This window comes from Planococcus citri, chromosome 3 (genome assembly GCF_950023065.1).
Source record: "Planococcus citri chromosome 3, ihPlaCitr1.1, whole genome shotgun sequence".
Classification (NCBI taxonomy): domain Eukaryota; kingdom Metazoa; phylum Arthropoda; class Insecta; order Hemiptera; family Pseudococcidae; genus Planococcus; species Planococcus citri.
In genome coordinates, this window is record NC_088679.1 from 18,351,879 (window position 1) to 18,375,945 (window position 24,067).

The 24,067-nt window shown below is 34.6% G+C and overlaps 1 protein-coding gene across 4 annotated transcripts in view; it reads left to right on the forward strand.

Annotated features, from left to right (window-relative positions):
* Positions 1–24,067, forward strand: part of LOC135841368 (rho guanine nucleotide exchange factor 10-like) — a 201,234-nt gene that overhangs the window by 9,090 nt on the left and 168,077 nt on the right. Inside the window, exons 1-2 of one of the 4 annotated variants that reach the window (XM_065358306.1) lie at positions 13,415–13,437; positions 23,271–23,343. The exons of 2 other annotated variants lie outside the window; for them this stretch is intronic. The gene's annotated coding sequence lies outside the window, so the exon portion shown is untranslated. Of the gene's footprint in view, positions 1–13,414; positions 13,438–23,270; positions 23,344–24,067 lie in introns of those variants that run through there. One more of the 4 variants, XM_065358305.1, reaches the window with a different exon arrangement.

A 24,067-nucleotide genomic window follows, 5' to 3' on the forward strand; every position in this document is an offset into this window, starting at 1 on the left:
TTTAAATAAAACCGAGCTAGATCAAAAGCAACCATTTGACTTTGATTTTTTATTTTTTTTGTGTGTGGGGAGGGGGGGGGTCGAGTGGAGAGCTTTCTGAAAATTTGGTTGAAAAAAAGTTGTGATTTTTCAAAAAAAGATGTTAGATACCATGAATTCAACTTCTGGTCATTTTCAATTATGGGAAGGCGGAGGGGGTCAATTTGACAAATTTTATGACACTTTCTCTGCAGTTTTGACAAATCATGATTCAATTTTGAGAATTTCCTATTAATTCTTGGTATTTTTCAATAATCTATGCAAATTTTACCCAAATGAGACATTTTCTCAAATTTTGATCGTTTTCTGATGGCTCATCAATTTTTAATATTTTTAAGTGATTTTCAGTTTTTCACAATCAATTTTACAATTTTTATGATACTTTCTCTGTGAATATTTATTTCTGACTCTTTATTAAACATCGAGATTTTCAGAATTTTTACTTTGGTCTTCGACCATTATTATTTCATGTATCTATTGATTGATCAATAATTTTATGACTAACTAATCCACCTTAATTTTTCTTTGTTTCAGGTGAGTAAAAATTTCATTTCAAAAATGATAGAGTAGGAACTCGCATATGAGAATAAGTAAGTAATTTTATAATCTTTATGAGAAAAGTTACATAACAACTTGAGTCAAAAAATGGGGAAAAAATTAAAATTTTACCAAATGGACTCAGAACGCTGAACTTATAAAGAGCCACTGCATAACTTCTCCTCTTAGAGCATGTAGCTATAGGGATTTGACAAGACAACTGTCACGCTCTAGGAAATAGTGGTCACAAACGCCGGAACTAACAAAAGGTTCTGTTATTATCAGCAATTTTGACAACATTACATTCCAATGTTTAAACCGGGACCTTTGATCAGCCAATCAGAAACAAGGGGACACTAGTGTGGCACACCTCTGTCAAGTTCCTATACTAACATATATAGAGGAATCAACAATGTAAAATTTTCTGGCCAAACATCAAAAAATTATAGAGGGAGCAGATGGCTCTTGCGCAAGCGTCAGTATGCATTGTTTACATCTGTAAACGAGCAATAACATGAGGCCACTTGCCACTTTATCATTTTCTGTGAAAAATTTGAATTTTTTGTCCAGCTGAGACTTGCATATTAAAATTCTGGTCCCTCTACTTAGCTCCTCCGTCAATTAGGTGTTCACTTGTTCAGTCGCTGTCAATAAACTAGCGGATATTCCTATACATTGATTCCTCTACCCTATTGACAAAATTATGCTTAAAAGCATGCGTAACAATGCGTGATTTTGGACTGGTGTAAAAGCGTGCATTATCACGTTAAAAATGTGAATTTTCACATGCTAAATAGAAGCAATCTAGCAACCAAGTATTTTCTAAAATGCTACCAGTGAGTAAAAATTTTTCTAAGTCTAAAAATTGATAACATTTATGCAAAAATAACCTCTAGTCCAGGGATGGAAGAGCCTTGAATTCAGGGCTCCCGCTCTTGGCTCTGGCTCAGCTCCCCGCAAGTTTCAGCTCTGGCTCGCTCTTGGCTCTTGGCTCTTTTTCTTTACAAGAGCTCTTTGGCTCCTTGCTCGCTCCTCAATTCTTCCCGACTCCGCTCTTTGACTCTCGGCTCCCTCTTCCAATTTCTCGGCTCCCACTCCAGCTCCAGCTCTGGCTCTTGGCTCTTTAAATTAGAGTTCAAAATTCGTGAAAAACGATGAAAAAAATGAAAATACACTGCATTTATTTTCATTTCATTTCTCAATGAGGAAAAAAACTTAAAAATTCTTCATTTTCTTCACAAATGTGAGTTAAAAGTTGAATTTTTGATAAAATTGTGCGCATTTTTTAACTTTTTTCTCTACTTTTAGGGAGCCAAAGAGCCTGAAAAATTTTGTGGGCTCCCACTTGGCTCTGGCTCTTTCCAGGTTAAAGACTCCTTATGATGATGGCTCTCTTGAGTAAAATAAGGAGCTCTTTTGCAAGAGAGCTCTTGATGTTTTTCTGCATTTTCATTTATTTGGCTCTTGGCTCTGGCTCTAGCTCCTCAAAAAATTCGGCTCTTTCAGACTCTGGCTCCGGCTCGCTCCCGGCTCTTCCATCCCTGCTCTAGTCTAATAAGCTGTGAGGTGGCTGAGTGAGTTAAGCAGCTGCACAACGCAGTGACTAGGATCAATCCTGGCACGCAGTGGAAATTTTTCAATTTTTTTTCATTTTATTGATAAAATTATCTATTGGAATGTCTTAAAATTCACAATTAATCAGTAGATAGTATTGCCTGTGAGTTATGAGCAATTTTTCTGCTAAAATTTCAGCACTTTTTGTACATACTTTTAGTTTACTTTTAAGCATACTATTCACTGGCTGAATAGCATGAGATTTTTTGAAAAAGTCCAAATTCACACATGCATGTGATATGCAAAAAAGCATGCATTTCAGCATGTTGTACTCACAATTATTGTCAATGGGGTATGGTATATTTGTTAGTATAGCTACATGCTCTAAAGCTTCCTCTCCAGTGAAGGAGCCACAATTTTGAAAAAGGAGACAGAGTGAGTTGATTTTGAAATGGTTAGTCGATGACTGATGTTGAAATTTGTCAATTCTGAAGAAAAAATGCTGGTGCAGGATAATTGAGGTTGTATTTATGAGAATGTCTGACCAGATTGCAAATTATGATACTACTGGAGACTGGGCAGCTAAATCGTTGAATGAATTCTGACAAATTGTATGGGGCTCACTAATCCCGTGTCGTTTCAGATTCTTGCACCCTGACTGGTCATATATTGTGGATTGAAGTCAAAATTATTCCGGTGTGTTGCTGAGAATGATTGAATTAAAGTTTTACTTACGGATGATTTTTTCTTTGATATGCATTACTGGCTTAGGAATGGCATATTCCATCACTTATGTTTGTCGGGGTCACCAATTTTGTACCATACGCTTAATGGTACATTTGAAATTGGAAATGTGAAGAATAATAACAGAGAATGATAAAAAATATTTCTGGTAACTTTAGAATAAGCAGTAAGATATTTCTTGTAATTACCCGCTACAACATGAAATTTACTTACCTTTTTTAATATCCTGAGTCGATTGGAGGCTGTTCTGGAGCATTTGGGTAGATATATTTTAAGAAATTACAGATTTTCTAAAGAGTGGTCTAAAAACAGCACAAATCAGCTTTACCATATTTTTTTTTTTCAAAGTATAGGGTATCTAACAGGTAGTGAAAGTAGTGAAGTGATTTTAAAAATGGGTAGTGAGAGTAGTGAAAAATGAGTAAATTTAGATGGTTAAAAAATATGGTAAAACAATGAAAAAATGCATAAGCATCACAAAAACCTTCAAATTATTGAAAAAATTGATTGAAATTAAGTAAAAAATATTATCTACATTTTTCTTCCAATTTCAATTTTTTTGAAAATTTTTATTTTGTTAATTTTTTTGGTGTGTGTGGAGAGAGGGAGAGGGGGTCGAAAACAGAGCTTTCTAAAAATTTGGTTGAAGAAAGGTAGTGGAAAAAGTAGTGATTTTTTTCAACAAAAAAAATCTGTTGGATACCATGTGTAAGCGTTTTTGGTCATTCCAAAGTTCAATGGGGCGCACAATGGGACAGATTAGCTACAGCTGGCCAAAATTATGATTTATGTCAGTAAAGGGGTTTTTGAAGGCGCTGAATCCAATTTTGATGATATTTTTGCTCTCAGATGAAATGGGGTCGGGACTAAACTCAAAATTTTGAAAATTTTCGAGTGGGGTATCAAAATAATATGTTTTTTGACTCTCTGAATTCAATTTTGATGATATTTTTGCCCTCAGATAAAATGAGGTCCCAGGGGGTGAGGGGCTAAACTCAAAATTTTGAAAATTTTCGAGTGGGGTATCAAAATATGTTTTTTGACCTCCTAAATTCAATTCTAATGACATTTTCGCTCTTAGATGAAAAAAGATCCACGGGAGGGGGTAAATTGAGTGAAGTAATCAAAATTTAATAATATTTTTGAAATATTATTTCCAATTTTTGGTTAAATCATATTTGAAGAAAGATAAATAATGTTACCTACACGGCTACACTCACCAATTTTCTGTTTTTTGAGGCATGAAATATGGACCCAATCGTATTCGTCCCTCTTCTGCTTTTATTCGTTGGCATTTAATACAAAATAATATTCTGAATAATGCAACCAACAACTCGGTATAAGGGGCAATATAGAGCATTTTCATCGCACGTTTACGTGTGTTCGAGAAACGAGCAAATGGAGCTTAAATACGAAAGCAGCCAAGGCCGATTCAATTAGCATTACTATTTCAGGATAATACTCAGAAAGGAAAAAATTGAAAAAGAAAAAAAAGACCAACGAAACGAAGCTCTATAAATAACGAAAGTACATATACCAGTAGCAGACGAAGTCTACAATGGCAAATTGTGCAGCACGCTACACCAATACTAAGTACTTACGTATGTGTATGATTGCACGATTGTGCCTAGAACATATTTTTTCAACAAAAAAAAAAAAAAAAAAGTCAAAAAGGGTACCTTCTTTGCCCATCCGCCTGATTCGACACGTGTATGTTATAAAAAATTTCGTTTTAAACGTTACAAAGGTGATGTACGCAGTTCGCATACACAGTCTCTTCCTTCTCGCACTCCCCCCTCCCCTCCACCCCACGATACCCGTTTCATCTAGTTTCTCGTACTCGGAATTGGTACGTATTAAATAAACATAGCTTGCTCGCGAACGTGAAGAATGCCGCACGTTCGTCGGCAATAGGACGCGTTAAAAATGAAAAATTGACTAGAAATCGTTTTATTTACCCATTTTTTTCGAACAAGTGGGGGGGCGAAGGGGTGAAATAAGCTCGGGCTGCTTTTTCGTTTAATGCAATCCTTAATATACTGTACGTAGACGAGTAATAGGAAAATATGCGATGGTGGGAGAAGAAAAACGTCGACACGTGAAAATCTTTTTAATTTCGTGTTCGCGTCGAGGAAGGATGCTGTTGGAAGTGACGGAATTTCTTGACTTTTCTGCACAATTCCAACGTCAGTTGGCTTATAGTCAAAGGTGAGCGTATTTTGGAGTCATTGAAAATGGTCGCGTTTGCGATGTGACGATATTTCGGCCAGATTTGGTTTCGCTTATTTGGATGATGATGAGGGGGGAAGGGTGTAGGGTAAGATATACGAGCTTATCCCCGAAATGAAGTAGGGTTGGTAGGTTTTCGGCGCCGAATAAGTCCGAATGCTTGAGCTGGGCTCGAAGTGGTATACGATTAATCCTCGAGATTGTGTGTATCCCGAAATATTACCATCAGTATTTGCGTATTGCGTGTATTACATATATTTGGTTCCAAAATGCGGCTGTGTATGTCTGTGTGTGTATGTGCAGAAGGGTAGATCCGGATGACTTTTACACTGTGGGGTTTGTTGCAGTTGCTGGTAAAGCGTTTTCACGCGTTAATTCCCCGGAGAGATAATTCTTACGGTTAAGCTTTTGGTGGCGCCGACGACGACGTCAACACGAGTTACGCGTCCTGTGCGTATCGTAATAGCTGTGTATCTTTTTAGCACACTGTATATAGTAAAAGTATGATTATGTCTGCGTATTATAAGTGTCTATGTAATATGTGCTGCAGACGCACCTATCTTACAAATGGGATAATGTGTACACATTATTTTAGTAGCCGTTAATATTAATGAGAGTATGAAGTTGCTGCCGAAGAGATACCTCCTCGTCTATTCGTACTTCCCCCTGCTCATTTCCCTTTCCTAGCTTATGTAACGCTGTGTAATCCCACGATGTGGAAAAGAATACCTTTGTTAAACCTTTATAAAATGAACACTTTTTCTTTTTTTTTACCAACGTCCATCAAAGTTGAATTATCGCTCGAAAATTCACCCCTCTCTGTTTCACTCGATAGAAAAAAAAAAACCTCCGAGTGAAAGCTGCGTTGTCGAGTAAATACGAGTACCTACACACTCAACACGTATGTATGTTTTTCGCTCACACATTTTTCCTAATGTGCTGTACACGAAATGTGGCAAAAGCTCTCGAAAGTTGTTTACACGTTCGTATATAAACGGTTCTTTTTTTCGGACAGGAGGATACGAGAGGTGTGATCGTTGTTTTTTTGTCGAATGGTCGACGACGGTCAGTGTTGATGGTAAATACGAGATTACGTACGCGTATTTGAAAAGGATGTGTTGCGAAGCAACGAGGGTAAGCGAAAGAAATCTTTTTCAAGAGGTAAATGACAAGGTGTTGTCAGCCATTGTGCTGGATAAGGCAGATGAGAGGGTAGTTTTTGTACAGGGGTGATGGTGAAAAAAAATTACGCGAGTTTTGGCGGGTTAATGAAGGTGGTGAGGGGATTGTGGACAGGTTTGTGTTGTGGGAAGAGGGAGGAGGGTGAATTTTGACTTCAAATAATCAGGTCGAATAGGTTTTGCATATGCCTAATAAAATTGATCATAAAATCTTACATTTTTGGGTGAAAATCCTGCATTTTTATGTTGAAATTCGATGGCATTTTTTAGCCAAATTTTTGTAAAAAATGGGGCTATTTGCGGTAGGCCAGTCATTTTATTTATTTATTTCTCGAAATTTTTGTGAAATTTTAGTTCAAAGACTACATATTTAGTATAAAATTGGTCATATAAAAATTTCTGACAAAAAAAGTCACATTTTTTTCCATCGGTTTGTGTTATAAGTCGCTTAATGTTATTAAATTGAGCTGGGACAAACGTTATAACATTAAGCGGCTTTTACTGTATAATTATAAGTTTCAGCACAATGGTGATTTTTACATTGTATGACCTGGAGTCTGTTCTGATTGATCAAATGAAGTCAAACTTGGGGAATGGGGTTCTTTTGGGAGTTAGAATTGACCCCTGCGGTTTGAAGGGTCAAAGTTGAAAATTACAGAAAGGTCATTTTTTTGAAGACGCATAATTTGGCCCCAAATTGATGAAAAGGGTCCAAATTCGTACCATTGGTGAGTACCGCCATTGTAAACAACATATCCGAATTTCAGAAAAACCTGATTTTGACCCTATTTTTGACCCCGTCCCACTCTTTGAATTGACCATAGGAGCCCCAATGTTCAGCATACAATGAGATGGTGCCACTTGAGTGTATTTTGCAGGTTTTAATCTTCTAACCCTATTTCACCCCTCTCCAGGGTCAAAAAAGTGGATTTTTTGGGCTATTTTACGTGTTTTTCGATCTTTAGGAAAGCCTACAGGCCCTCCAAATTGACCTAGAGGGTTCAAATTTTCACAGTACATTGGGAGGATGTACCACAAGTGCCTTTTGCAGGTTTCAGCCTTCCGAACCCATTTAACCCCTCTCCAGGGTGAGAAAAGTGGATTTTCCCGCAATTTTCAAGTTTTTTTTTTCAACTTTTAGAACACCCTGTAGCTCCTGGGTCATTCCACGTCAGTTGGACCAAGAAGTGGTAGGGGGGTTCGACGATTTTTTTGAAATTTTTCCTGTGGAAAGACCTTCCGAAGGGATGACCAATGGCGCAAATCGCAGCCGTCTAGCCCATTTTTAAAGGCAGCCAGGGGGTGTCAAAGTTTTCAGTGAACCTAAAATATCATCCATTTCAGCAGTGGATTACTCGATAACCGCGGTACCTACCATAATGGAACTTTTTCCCATAGTTAGGGGTTTTGAAAGGCTTTTTGATGATATCATAAAAATCAGTGTTGCCACTTTTTTCGTACAAAAAATTAGCTCAAAAAGTTTCGAAACGTAGTTTTCATATCGTTCCGACTCTCAAAAATTCTGAAAAAAATATATTATGGACAACTTTTTATGGTGAACAACATATTAAAAAATTAGGATGGTAACATGTTGCAAAGTTGTTTTAAAAAAATGTAAAGTTTGCGAAAAAATGCGATTTTTTGATTTAAAACATGAAAAAAAGTTTTGATAAGTGAAGTTGACCCATTTGACCCCTATTTGTACGTATGTGTTGAAAAAGTTGAAAAAAAAACATTTCACTCGATGAAATGAGTCACACTTTTGCCCTTTATTTATTATAAACATTCCAAAATGTGGAGAGTGTATTTTTGAAAAAGTGAGGGAACGTAAATCTGAAAAATATTCCTAGATTATAGAAGTGGATTTTCTGAAAGAAGAGATGTTTCAATTTGATGATTTGTTTTCAAACACTTGTGCTGAAATTCGTTTTTGATTTTTGGCGAATTTTTAAAAATTCAAATTTGCCACATTTCTTATGCAAAAAAAATCAAAATTTTATCAAATTGACATAAATCAAAATGTCCGAAATTTGGTTTTCGCCCCATTTTTTGACCTCTCTAGAGGATTGGTGATGGGTTCGAACTGTTCTGGAGCTTCCAGCGGATTTTCTTTTGTGACCCTTTCGATCGATTTAGGAACATTTTCAAAAAAAATTCCGATCGGTTTTAATCCACTTTTACCCTACTTTTGAAAACTGGAAAATCTAAAAATACGCTGGAAGCCTCAGAACGTTTTGAAATCATCTCAAATCGATTCGAGAGGTCGAAAATAGCGTTGAAATCAAATTTCAGCCTTTTATGTCCATTTAATCAAATTTTGATATTTTTTCATGAGAAAATAGCCAAGTTTGAATTTTTATTTTAAAAAATCAAAAAATGAATTTCAGCTGCTGAAATTATTGCTGTTTGTATCATTTGTGGGAGGGGGGGGGGAGTTTGGAATACTTCCCAAAGTCAGTCGAATAAATTATAAATTACAAATAAAAATTGTGATTTCACAAGTCACGTTTTTCAAATTTTGAAAAGCTTTTTGCACTATTTTTCGTTTTTATTCGTAAAAATTGATTTTCTGAGCTAACAAAACATCCTACCAAAAACAATGATCATTTAAATAAAAAATTGATTGGATGTGAAATATATTTTTTTTAAATTTATTTTCCCAATAATTGGGAATGATTTCGTCTCTTTTGTGCCAAAATTCTTTCCTCCCCTCCCCTTACCCCTCGTTTCCTTATTCCCTCCCCTCCAAAAAAAAGCATAGAACCTCTAAATATTTGTTTTTTGTCTTACTTTTGAGGAAACTAATTAGGGCAATTATTTTACATTTGGCAACATCGCCATTCGCTCGAGATTATCTGTTCTCATAAATGGTTCGTTGCAAACAGATTTTCATGTTCTTTTATCGTAATGCTGAAAAAAAAAAATACGCAGTATTAATCATTTCAAATTGATTATCATGTAAAGTCTATGTAGTAGCTCTCATTTTTGTACTTAAATCACGAGACTACGATATCTATACAATTTTCTTATCACCACATTTATAAAATACGAGAATAAAATCAATTAGACGATTCGCAAACACAATATTATGTATTTTAATCCGTACCATACATGGCTTTGGTAAAAAAAAAAATACTCTCGTTCAAATCACATTGAACCATTCTAACAATAAAACAATCAATAACGCTAAGAAAGCAATTAATTCGAGAACTTCGGTAAACCTTAGCAAATCTTCGAAAAGGTATACTTGGCTTATAACGTACAAAACAATTCCAACCATCGTGAAAAATCTAACCTGAAAACCGCAAAAAGCACCAAATTAAACTCGAATAGCATCGTCATAAAATACTAAAAAATTATCTAAAATCCACTACATATCGGTGAAAGTTCCCTACCAGATGTTAAAATGACCACAACGTGTGCTTGTTAAAAATGCACATAGTTGAAAAATATTTCATCAAGTACGATTGCCTTTCTCTGCTTATTAATGAACATCTCATGGTCTATACTCGAAATGACATATTTTCGTACACATTATTTCTGCACAACCAAAACACGACGCTGACAACTTCGTTATACTTCATAGTTCATTATCGAAGAAGGAAAAAAATGTAGGTACGTTGGCGTCGTGTCGATTTCTGCCGGAAGAAAGAGTCGAAAAATTCCACCCATTCCAAATTGAACATAAGGTTAATGTTTTCATCCTATATACAGAATGCTCTTTAGATTTTTTTCTTTCGTTTCGTTTGGTATGTTTGAAAAGACGTCATATCGAAGATATCAGCACCGTATCTGAACTCTGATTAACGAAACGAGCCCTCCAGGAAGACAGAATGTATTCGGGTGAGGAAGGAAGGAAGGGATCACCGATACGAGATGAAAAAAAATCACACTTACGTACTTTCCGGTGGGTACTCCGTAGCTTATGCAAGATGTAACCATATTCATGTACAGAGGAACGAAACCGACGATAGATATGCAGAATATCATTTCAAATATCGGACTCGGTCTATTTAAATTCATGTACCAATTTCTAAAAGTGTAATAAGTGATCTTTTTGAACTTACATCCCAACATTGTGGAAGTTAAAACCTGTAAGTGGATTGATGATTGAAAATAGATATTATAATAATTCGAATGGGAATACTTGAGTATTCCTAAATCGCTATTTTTGATTTCAAATCTTTTTTCAACCTGATACGGTATCTTTATTAAGGTTTCATCGTATTGAGTTTCTGATGACGTTGAACCAATAATACACATTACAGTCTAGGAAGGGGAACTCATTAAGTTGATGAGTAAGTATGGAACTTGAAAATATACAACGAAACCGTAATAGTAAAATTTCGTCAACAGATATTGAACGATTATACTCGTTTTTCGACTAATTAACTCACACGTGCCGAAGATTTGAAAACAAAAATGATGATTTAAAAAGAGAACGTCGTCGTATATTGTGGTCAAAAGCATCGTAAAAAATTACCAATTCTATAATTTTCGCTTTTTGAGGCGAGATAATCTCTTCAGATTCAGGTGGGATAATTTCTTGCGATTGAGGTGGAGTAATTTCTTGCGAATCCATAAATAGTACGACGTAAGGAACTTTTTACTTGTATATCGCCGCCGAATATTGTAACATCATAAATGGAAAATAAACATGATAACGAGTAATCTTCTGCTTCCTTATCTTCTTTTATTTCTTAATTCAACGTTCGACATTACGAATGATATTTTGATTACCACGAAACCGAAACATGTTGTTTATTCATTATTACCAACGATTAATTATCATTTCGGAAAATAAACAATCGTAATTTTACGAGTTTATGAGACGCATCGTGAAATCGAGAAATTCTATAGCCAGTGATTTTTTTTCTTCAGATCAGGGTGCCTCTACACTGAAATAACCGAACGATGCAGTTTCTGAATTTATGTACAAGGTCGTGATCGAAAAATGATCGTCAAAGTATAAAGAGTGGGGGAAAAGGTGATGAAAAAGATTAAGAATTGTACTGGAAGGATATTCGATACGAAAGGAAATTCGTCACTGAGGTGAAGGAAAAAATCCAACCGAATTGTTATTTCCAAATGATGTCGACCTAATGACCCAGAGTAGAGCTAATTTAGAGACTGACGTTCGTCTAAATTGAACGTTACCTTATTAATCACGTTTCGAAAATGTTCTACAAGACGTACACATCGTCTTCGATATCGCTAAGCAGCGAACTAATCACTGACGACTTTTCCCATTCGTATAAAAACCACCTAGAAGTAGAAGCATATAGCAGACGTTGAGATTTGAAAATTACAGATTCGTGAACCCAAACTGCTCATTAAATGATTCGGGTGGGGTTTTGAAATTGCACGAAATTCTCCACGATTTAAAATCTTCTTCGGTCACACTATTAATTATGAAGTATGACAATAGACGAACAGAGACCGGAAGTGAAACAAATTTTTAATTATTGAGCCGGTCTCGAGAAAAAAATTCTGTTTCAATTTTTTGTTCGAGTATTTCGATGATTATTTGGGTACGAAAAAATCACATCGAAATCCTAAATTCCGACGAGATTCATTAAAATTACCAGTATTTATAAAAAATTATTATTCTTTGTTTTTCATCCCACCAGCTACCTAAGTAAACTAATTCGACGAAACTAGGCCTACTCTACTCTATCTAATGCTCTCGGCGCAAAAAGATGCTAAAATTTCATCAGCCTTGAGTACACAAGCAAGCCCACTAAAATTTTTCTTTTAAATTCAGCCATAGTTTTCTCAATTCTCGCGAATTAAACAAACCCAACAAGAAGCGTTCCATTAGCGTTAATCCGTATGAAAAAGCTTGTCTTTTTTTTCTTCTTCTGTGTATAATTCTACGTGGGCGACGACGACGAAAGGATACCAAACAGAGGTAAAATTTTCGAATCTGCATTACAGTATAATTACCCAACGAGCCGAATTTAACGCAAATATTAGAACGCTATAAGACGCGAGGAAAGAAGAGAGGTGGAAATTAAAAACAAAAAACAGATTCTGCTTTCTTGTTTTTTTTGTTTTTTTTTTTTACATTCAACCGTTGGTTCGTGAAAACGGTTTTTTTTTGTAATGCTTTTGCCTGCGTTTGTAGTTTTTCTTTTTTTTTTATGGTACAATGCGAAGAAAGTCCTTTACAATTTCTTTTTCTTTTTTTTTCTTTTTTTTTTGGTAAATGTTTTTGATGCCAACTTGCTCGAATCTTTTTCTTAACGAGGAAACCACAAAATTACACTTTTAAAATAATTTTGTGCAGAAAAATATTCCCTTGTAATGAAAACGAGACCGTAATTTTTACAACTTCTAAAATCGTCTAACGCAGAATTTCGTTAAATTCCAGTTGACCAACTAGAGAAGTATCTCAATTGCCAGACAACTTTTTTGAACCAGACAAAGCAGATTCAGGGTACCTAACAGGTAGTGAAAGATGTGAAAAAGTAGTGAATTTAGTCAAAAAGGTAGTGAAAAAATGAAAAAAATTCATTAATGCGTTCATTTTTATTGTTTTTGAAAATAATTTTGACTAAATTTAAAAAATACTTATTTTCTTCCAATTTCAATTTCTTTGAAAATTTTCCTGTCAAAAATTTGACTTTGTTAATTTTTTTATGTGGGGGGGAGGGGAAGTTGAGTGGAGAGCTTTCTGAAAAATTTAGTTGAAAAATGTCGTGATTTTTTTCAAAAAAAAATCTGTTAAATACCACCAATTTTTGGTAATTTTCAATTATTTGGGGGGGGGGGTAGATTTGACAGATTTTATGACACCTTTTTGTGTGCAAAATCTTACCCAAATGAGACATTTTCTCCAATAATTTCTCTCGTTTTCTGATGATCCGTCAATTTTTGATATTTTTGAATGATTTGCACAATCAATTTTACAATTTTTATGATACTTTCTTGGTATATATTCATTTTTTTGACTTTAGATTTATTAAACGTCGAGATCGTCAGAATTTTTACTTTGGCCTTAATGGGCTTCGACCATTATTATTTCATATACTTATCTGTTGATTGATCAATAATTTTATAACCAACTAATCCACCTTAATTTTTCTTTGTTTCAGGTGAGTACAAATTTCCTTCCAAAAATGATAGAATAAGAACTCGTGTATGAGAATAAGTAAGTAATTTTATAATCCTTATTACTTCTACAACTGTGTCCTTTTATTTTCAATAGCAAATCAAAAAAATAATTCTAAAATCACAAAATTTGAAAATCAGCTGAAATAATTGTCCATCAGGGTTGAATCGAGGTGATCGGATTTTCCGAATACAAATTTGGAAACAGTAAATCAAATTTTCGAGTTCAAAAACGATTTTGATTTTTAATGAATTTTTAAAAAATTCAACTTGGGTCAAAAATGTGGAAAAAATTAAAATTTTACCAAATTGACCACGAAAGTTAAAATTTGGGATATACCCTATTCGCCACATGCCAAATCGATTGGAAACTGTTTAAAAGCGTTTTGAGCAGTTCTGGAGCCTCTAGCAGATTTTTGAAACTCGAAATTCCCACAAAATTTCATCAAATGAAGTTGGAAAGCCGAAATTGATTCTGCAAACTTATTTCAACACGCTATGAAGTCGACTGCAGGTGAATTTCAAGTCGTTTTGAAGCCTCCAGCGATTTTTTGAAAATTACTGGAGCCTCCAGCAGATTTTTGAAACTCGAAATTCCCACAAAATTTCATCAAATGAAATTGGAAAGCCGAAATTAATTCTGCAAACTTATTTCAATACGCTACGAAGTTGACTGCAGGTGAATTTCAAGTCGTTTTGGAGCATCCAGCGATTTTTTGAAAATTACTGGAGCCTCCAGCAGATTTTTGAAACTCGAAATTCCCATAAAATTTCATCAAATGGAGTTGGAAAGCCAAAATTCATTCAGCAAACTAATTTCTATACGCTACGAAGTCGACTGAAGGTGGATTTCAAGTCGTTTTGGAGCATCCAGCGACTTTTTGAAAGGTTGTATGGCGTTTTTTGGAAAATTGAAATTTCCAGAAAGTAGTTGGAAGCTTCAAAACCATTTGAAACCACTATGCAGTTGACTTCATATCGTATTGAAATTAGTTAGCGAAGTAAATTTCAGTTTGCCAACTCTATTTGATAAAATGTTATGGGAATTCCAAGTTTCAAAAATCTGGTGGAGACTCCAGTGATTTTCAAAAAGTCGCTGGAGGCTTCAAAATGACTTGAACCCACCTGAAGTTGTCTTCAGAGGGCGTTAAAGTTGGAGTGCAGAGTAAATTTCGGCTTTCCATCTCCGTTTGATGAAATCTTGGAGAAATTTCAAGTTTCTAAAATCTACTGGAGGCTCCAGTAATTTTCAAAAAAACGCTGGAGGCTCCAAAAGAGAGGAGTTGCAGAGTAAATTTCGGCTTTCCAACACCATTTGACGAAATTTAGGGAAATTTCAAGTTTTAAAAGTCTACTGGAGGCTCCTGTAATTTTCAATATGTCGCTGAGGCTCCAAAACGACTTGAAAACCAACTGCAGTCGACTTCGTAGCGTATTGAAATTAGTTCGCAGAATTAATTTCGGCTTTCCAGCTCTATTTGATGAAATTTTGTGGTATTTGGAGTTTCAAAAATCTGCTGGAGGCTCCAGAACTGCTCAGAACGGTTTAAAACAGTTTCCAATCGATTTGGCATGTGGAAAATAGGGTATATCTCAAATTTTAGCTTTCATGGTCAATTTGGTAAAATTTTAATTTTTCCCCTCATTTTTGGTCTAAATTTGATTTTCAAAAATTCAACAAAAATCGAAAAAGGCACTTTAGCACTTGAAATTTTGAAATGTGATAAATTTTTGCCTGATCTTTCGATCTATCTTTGTACGGTTTAAAAAATTTCGTGCATGTCCTAATGTTGGAACGCTGACCTGTCAATCAAAATGGCCGCCATTTTGGAAGTAGGGCCATATTGATTGAAATTAAGAAATACTTTCGTAATTCGTATACCTACAAATTTTCTTCCAATTACAATTTTTTTTGTTGAAAAATTTCCTGTGAAAAACTTGATTTTGCTCATTTTTGTGTGTGTGGGGGGGGGGGTTCGTTGACTGCAGAGCTTTCTAAAAATTTGGTTGAAAACAAGTACTGAAAAAAATCGTGATTTTTTCAACAAAATTCTGTTAGATACCATGAGGTTTTAGCTTGGTCAAAAGAGCTTACAAAAACGATAAAATTTCAGGTGCTGAACAATATTTTTAAATTTTTGGTGATTTCTTTAAAATAAAGTTTTCTACTCCACCTTGAGAATAAATTTTGTGGTCAGAGATTTAGCCATCTCATCATGTCAACTAAAAATCCTAAAAAATTAAACTTCCTAAAATGTTACTTTCAAATTGCTGCGATAATCTCATTTCCTAGATTTTTCATTCAATAAAACAGCCGAAGGAAATGTGAAACCACCTTGTAATGTATTCTCCAGCCGGAACTGGACAACACAGGGTGCACGATGATGCCGTGTCTGTGCATCGAACGCAGATCCATGTACTTAATGGCAATAAATAAATACCCGAAAGATAAACAAAAGCAAGAAAAATGTAATTGTTTTTTTTTCTCGGTTTCGGCATATCCTCCGCCTCCTCCTTAACGAAAGCGTATAATTTAATCGAGTTTAGCCGCGGTAATTAAAATAATGGAAAGGAATAAACCCGGAGACGTGTTATTATTGTGTTCACGTCCACGTTAAGGTATCATTGGTGTGGTAAAATGTGGGCTGGCAGGGTTCTTGGTGGAGGTAGATGGATTTTAAGCAGGTATTCTTCTTATAGGTAAATGTACAATGTTAAGACTTATGGTCATAAATACAATGAGCGAGTAATACTATATAAGAACAATAATGAAATTTTTTCACGATAGATGTATTTTTTTTTCCTTTTCTTTGGGAGCAATTGATGATGATGATGTACTGGTTGCCTTCAGCGCCCGGTCAATTTTGATTGTTACCAAGCTGAGTCATACCATGTGTTGACTGAGCAAGACATACTACATAAGACGATTTTTGTATGTAGATTTTTTTAATGTCTGTTACGGTCGGTCGCGTAATAGTCTGCAGGTTTTTTTTCATGTTTAATTGTTTAATCGCCAACGACGACGTCGATTTTTAATTCGAAGCTGAGTTATAAGTATTCGGAGAGAAGTTTTGTTCGGCGAAGTATGGCGGTGATTTTTATGGATTCTTTTTAGGTACTCGTATACCAACAATGTGTATTGTGCACACGTGCGCTTGTTGTGTTTTTTATTGCTTGGCTTGATTCAACGTGGTAGTGTGGAATTTGAGAATTCAGTGTGTTGGGTGTCAAGCTCCTGAATTTCGATGCTACGATGTTGTCATTATTCCACCCTACCTGTGTGAGACAATTTTCAGTCATTTTATTTTCTAAATTTTTACAACTAATTTTCGAAATAGTCAGCTTTTGATTTGTTTTATAGCTCAAGGTGAATTCTCTCTCCAATTTTTCTGCCAGGTACGAGTACATGAATAAATTTTTTCAATTTTTCTAAAAAAAAAAACATTACTTACTTTAAAAAAAATTTCAATTTGAAAATTATTTTCTCAAATTTTAAGCTGCTAAATGAGAAACTTACTATGTAGTATAGTATACTCTCAATGTTTATGAAATTGTAGCAAATTAGTCATAATATTCTAAGCTGTTGTTTTTGTTTGATTTTTACGCCCATTGCAGAGACGTGACAACAATGTCCAAGTATTTTTAATTGGGAGTGACTCGTGCACTTTTTTTTCTGTTTATAAACATTGTCCATTCTAAATGACCGTACTTTGATTTATTTCCCATTAAAAAAAGTATATGTTATAGGCTCGTTAAATCTCGAAAATGGTACAACTGTCGAAGCATTCACGAGTGTCCTCCCCCCTGCCAGTTTGAACCTCCTTTGGCACACTTTTTCAATTCGCATCTCAAACGAAATATAGCGTTTTTCGTGGTCATTATTTATGATTAATTGCCCAGCCAGGAAAAAAGTATTAACGAGAAGCTGCGACAAAGAATTATGAGGAAAAGCTCTTATTGCGTCGAAGCACGCGGAGAAGAAGATAGCGATGAAATTTCGCGTATATGAAGAATGATAACAGAAAAGACTGTTTTAAGACAATCTCGAATAGTGGAAATCTACGTACGTCTACGTGTACTTACTTAGTGCCTGCCTAGTTTGCTCTCGTGTTCGTCACTATTGCAAGAAATATGGGCGAATTTTGTGTCAGTAGTAGCTTTGCTATTTAATTGTCGCACGAAATTTTAAGCAGTTTTTGACGTAAATTAGACGTGAGAAATGTGCGGATGAAATTTTCGCTGAAAGTTTCGCCTTTGTTGGAATAAATTATTTAAGATTCTGTTCGAATCGGTGTTTGGGTTTATGGCAATTATTTCCTATAATGTTATCTGAGGCAGGGTTAGGAGGGTCAATTTTTTTTCAATCTCTACGGAGAAGCTTTAAAATCAATATTTGCCCATTATTAGGTTCATACTATCTAATGTATTTTTTTCAAATTGCTTCCTCCAGTTATGTGTGAGATATGATGGTCTTGAAACGGACGAAGGAGGGGAGTTGAATTTTCAAAAACTATTTCTAAAATTTTCAAACAGTTTGTCACCTTGTTGATTTCTTTAGCTCCAAAACAGCGTGGAACACTGTGTGCCCCAAAAGTGTTTGAGAACTTCAAAAAATCGTTCATTTCAAGTATCATTGATTCATGAATTAAAAAACGGTGCTTCATAAGTAATTTTCATTTTTTGTTTGATATTCTATTTTGACAATTTGATCTGTTTGATGACGGTGGAGGGGAAGGGTGGGTCAGAGCAGCCAGATTGAAAAAAAATCAATATTGGAACTTGGTGTTTTTAAACTACATATAACAATTAATGTGTCTATGTCTCTTCGAATTTTCATCAAAATCTGAAGCCATTGTATGCCTTCCTCCTCCTGAAAAGTCAAGATTCCTTTTTGAAAAATAACGTGCTCAAAGAGGATGATGAAATGGTATTTTCTGCTACTTCTGCAAATTTATTCCAGTGGTTCTGAAAATTCCAAAATATTCACTCCTCAGTTTACATATTTCTCTGGAAATGGGCTTGAATGCTCCCAATTTGGAGGAGGGGGGAGGGCTTGCATAATATTTTTCAAAACATGACATTGTCAACAAAATCTTATAGAATAGATGAAGTTCTGATTTTTCAGATTTCGAACATTTCAACTTTTGATTCCCCTCCCTTCCAACTCACCGTGAGTTCCAAATTTCTTTACTTACTATCTATAGATTATTCTTTTCAATTTTTTAATTGAAAAAATTAAATTGGCGCATATTCGCTGTTTTGGAAAATGTTGGTGCGGATAAATCCTTTCATAATTGACTACACGTGAAGTCATTATTTGTGTATTATTTTATTATTTTTTTGAGAGGAGGAGGGGGGAGGTCATTACAGAAGTTTGTATGTACGATGGCAAAATAGGTATTCAAAAACCAGTGAAATACTGCATTATTTTCAAAATTTTCTGTCCTCTTCTCCTCAGTTATCTCTGGATCCGGGTACTAAAATGCAAATTCGAGTACTTCCTTCAATTTTTCAGTCAGAAGAATCCTCTACATTTGAAGATTCGGCTATTGGTAGCTACAAAATTTGAACATTCAAAATAAGAGCTACGTACCCTAGCTTCTTTTCTTCGACCCCAGTTTGCTATTGATGATCTTTCAGGATATCTAACGGTCATGAAAGTCATGAAAAAGTCATGAATTTCGCTCGAAACACGCTTGAAAATTTTTTTAAAATCCCATAAAATAAAAAAATAAAAATTTTGTTCAAAAAATCAGAAAAATGAAAAAACTGAAATACCTGCGTAATTTTTAATCTTGTAAAAAATGGCAACCCTGTTCAACAAGAGTAAATATGTAGGTTATTGTATTTATTTACTGGGTAAAAATGTGAAAAATATGGTCATGAAAAATGCACGATTTTCTGTTTGAGAGATTTCTTAGACACCTAGCCTTTGATAAAATTTACTCTCTCCCCCTTCGCTTTAGAGATCTGAAAAATTGGAAAAATAATATTTAAAAAATTGAGAAAATCTAAAAGTTGGAGAAAATTATTTGTCTCACAGATTGGACGTCCTGTTGTAGATTTTTCTTGCATAAAGATATTTGTTTTCATTTTTCAGGACTTCTTTGGAAGAATAACTTTTCACATGTTTTGTAAATTTTCAGTAAAAAAAAAAAACAAGTAAAATTATTTTTTTTGAAAAAAATTATCCTAGAACAATCTTATTTAAACAGTTCGGTTTTCAGGGTACCTAACAGGTAGTGAAAGTAGTGAAAAAGTAGTGAGTTTTGTTAAACTGGTAGGTAGTGAAAAAAATGTAAAAATTCAAACACGTTCCTTTTTTTCAATCTTTATTTCGTAGAAAAGAGCTCATTTTGTTGACTTTTTTAGAGCTTGAGTTACACATTTTTGAGAACTTTTATACCCTTGCTTTGCTCGGGCTATTTGCTCTTGAATGAATGAATATACATATTTTATTTAAAGACGTCCAGCAGCTTAGGCTTTTTTGCGTCTATTGTTCAAAATTCAAATTCAAGAAATGTTCAAAGTTTGAATCAGAAAAATACTCTTTCCTGCATGAAAATCATTTTTTTGTTTTACTTTTCTCGAAACACTGATTTTCGAGAGCTTTTGCTCTCGCTTCGCCAGGGCCAGTTTGTTTTTGCAATCAACAAATTCCAGACTTGAAGGAAACATCAAAATTTTTATACGTTGTATGAGTATTAGACAAAAATGTACCTTTCTAATGACAAAATTGTTATTTTATCTCTCATTTATTTTACTGTAAAACTCGCCCTTTCATTTCGAAAAATTGGTATAATTTTTATTCCTAAATGTTGTTCAAATTTCCCATCAAATTTTCGTATGCAGGGTGTCTAACAGGTACTGCAGGTACTGCAAGTACTGTAAAAGTACTGCATTAAAATCCTCGGTACTGCAAGTACTGCAAAGTACTGCATTTTGCCTGAAAAGTACTGTATTTTTTCTCAGAATCATTGATTAAAAATTTTTTAAAAACCTCAAAATGAATTAACTAATTGGTGAAAATTAAAAAAAAAAAAAATGTTCATTTTGTACCTCAAAAGATGGCAACACTCGTTAAATTAATACTTGTAAAAATTTTTATCGACTAATTCCAACTGGTTCAAAAATATATTTTTTTCTTGGGGGGGGGTGTCGGTGTATGCTGGATAAACAAAAATAAGGTAATGCAAAAGGTACTGTAAAAGTACTGCATTTATTTTCTTCGGAGAAATTTTGATAGACACCCTGGTATGTTTTTTAAAAATTTGTCATGTTAAAAAAAGGTGAAAATAAATCAAAAATTGAAATGATAAAATTATATTTTGGACTTCCACTTATGTACTTGAATAAAACCTTGGGATGTTTAAAGGCATTGGAAAAGCGAAAAATTGTAATGTGAAATTTTTCCTCACCCCCTCCCTCCTCGGCTTCCTTTCTGTATAAAATCTCAAGTGTTTAAAAAATGTCCTGCTGAAAGGCGTACTTTTTTATTTTGAAATTTTGTTAGACACCCTGTAACCTAAGTAATGCGTTCTTTTGTATTGTTTTTTAAAAAATAATTTTGATTGAAATTAAAAAATGCTTTGTATGCAAATTTTTTTCCAATTTCAATTTTTTTGAAAATTTTCCTTCGAAAAATTTGACTTTGTTATATTTTTTGTGTGTTGGTAGGGAGGGAGAGGGAGGGTCGAGTGGAGTAGATTTCTGAAAATTTGGTTGAAAAAAAGTAGTGATTTTTTTCAAAAAAAATTCCGTTAGATACCATGGCTTTGAAAAAATCTTTGGAAGTAATTTTCCACCATCTCTCCTGCTTTTGGAAAAAAGTTGCTATTAAAAAAAAATTATGTATGTTCAATGTTGATAGAAAATTACCATGGATAGTGTTTAATTGAAATATCAATCAATTTTTTGAAAAAAAAAGTAGAAAATATCAAAAATTGTCAAAAAGTGGCTCCAAGTGAATAGCTTTTTTAAAGAATATTTCTTTACCTTTGCACCACGATCGTTCTCAAGAAACCCCAAACTCGAATTAAAATTCTCAGCAGACACAAAAAAAAACCCGCCTATCTACACCCTTCTACGATACTCGGAGAAAATCATTTTTCCTGTGGTAAAATAGATGGAAAAACACAAGTAAACAGATACTACATCTACCCATGCTCATCTTTCGACGCTCCAGTATAGTATCGTCTCGTAATGTTAATTTAATGGGAAAAATGTCGAGCAGGAGCAGTTGCAATTCCCATACTCGAATTAGAGAGAGAGACTGGTATAGGGAAAACGACGTAATATATAGTATGTAGTACTCGACTATGGTACTCGTGTTTGCATGAAAATCACTGTCTGCATTAGGGAGAAAAACTCATTTCGAGGAATAATTTTTCCGATTTCCAAGGCTGTTGCCGGTGAAAGGCAGGGAGAAGGGTGAGCACCATGTCGCCCTCGATTCGCTTCTAATTTTAATACGGTTTTGATTTGTGCGTTGTAGTAAATTTTCCACGTGTGTATGGTTTCGGTGTTCGAGGAATATCCCTCTTGCTTTCCTTTTTAATACGCTGATGTGTTGTTTTGGCTGTGTGTTATGTCTTCGAGCTATCGGTGGTCTGACGAAATACGATGACGAAGAGGAGTTATACTATTATGTTGCCCTCTTAAATGAGAATTAATTTCACGGTATTGGAATATGTGATGTGCTTGTGTGATAGTGTCGGCTCCACCTTATAGGTACTGCTCCCCTTTGCTATGGTACATCTTAATCGCAACTGTATCAATTTTAGAGTGTGTCGTTGTTGTGGCCTTTTTGTACGATGAGCTTGATTACGTTACACATTACTACAGGTGTGTTAAACGTCCGATGAAAGGAACACTTAATGAAATAACGAATCGATGATGTACGTGCAGATGTTCCAGAAATGTACTTGTATGTACTCGTATGGGAGAGAGAAAGACGAAGTAGAGGAATGGAGACGATATTCCAGTACAGTATTTATACTGATATTACAGCGACGACGATGACGATATTATATCTATACGAGTGTAATACATTAAAAAATATGTACTCGTAGACTCGTAACGCTGACGTAGGTAAGTTAACACAACAACAGACAGAGTAATTGAATCGGAAAATCATTTTCCCACGATTATCAATCGCACTATTATTCAGTGTATCGAAGAGATGGCCTTATTATCAAATATGGTATCCCTTTTTTTTTCATTCGCTTTCTGCGTCTTCTGTGCTCTGTATGTCTCGCGAGACCGATAAATATATATCGAATCGCATAGAAAAGCGTGAAAATAATAAAACCTCTTATTTGATAGCCGAATTTTTTCCATTCGGTCGGCGTTTCAGGTTTTTTTTTCCAGAGCCTGGATCGTTATACTTATTTTTCTTTTTATTGTACTATTTATATTTGAGGTGTTACGCGAATAGAACACCTACGAAGGTTTATTCGTCTACTGCCACTGCGGACGTGTAAATTGAATTATTTAGTTCGAGTAGTGTTTTTCAATGGTCGAGAAATGGTTTGCATGAGAGATGAATTGGATTGGATTGGATGAAGATGAGGAAGGTGAATGTAACGTGTTTTTTCAACGTGTATAGTAAATGTTCGAAGATGTTTATAGAGTTGTTTCGAAGATGTTCGATGTAGATATTTTATAGAGGTTTTTAGGTGAATTACTGCAAGTTGTTGAATTTAAATGAATATTATCGTTCACGTTATCGGGGTCTTTTTTGACGAATCGTATTTTGGAGAAAGCATAAATTTAGAGTTGATTATGTTTAAGATGAATTTAGCTTATTATGTATGCTGGAATTATATTCCAAGTTGCTAATTTTTTGTGTATTTTTTTTTTTTTGTTTCTCAGGTAAACGCATAAAGTCAAAGAAAACTCGTATCATCACCTTTGTGACTTCTGAAAAACCATTCCAACGGCTCTGGTAATTATAACTAAGATGCCTGATATAATATGTATTTTAGAGATAGGTAGTCTAATTTGATCACTTTGAAAATCGATTTCCTGCGGAGAACAGGTTGAAAATTCGAAACCAGCGATTAAATTTTGAAAAACTCAGATTTTGAACTCTGAAAGTGAAACTTTGACTTTTATTTTATCAATTTGACCCCTCAGAACCCCCTTCCATTTCTCATGACCCTGAGATTTGAAATTGGACCATTCACAAAATCCATTTTGGGGTCCCAGAAATCCATTTTTCATCAATTCCACTCATGTGTGATGTACCATTTTTTTTTTTTTTTTTTTGAAATTTCAATTCAATTGTTTCCCTTTTTTAACCATAAAACACTTTAGTTGGCGATATTTCAGTGAAATTTACTCAATATTTAGGCTTCGTTCAGTATTCGATTTTAGATGTTTAGGTGGGGATGATCCTGACTCAAAATTTGCTTGTGTCCCATTTTTAGTTGGTCAAAAAAGTCAAAATAAAAGTTAATTGTTTGGAAATCTAAAGTTGTTGTATTATTCATAAGTTGACACCCTGGAGAAATTTGATATTCGAAACCGTCACAAAATTGACTTACGAGGAGACCGAAATTCGCCATACACATTCGCAGGGTGTTCTAGATGTGCCATTTGGAAGGGGTTGACTTTTCAACACCTTCCTGCCACTTTCTAGTTGCAAAAAACAGAGTTTTCCCGCCTTT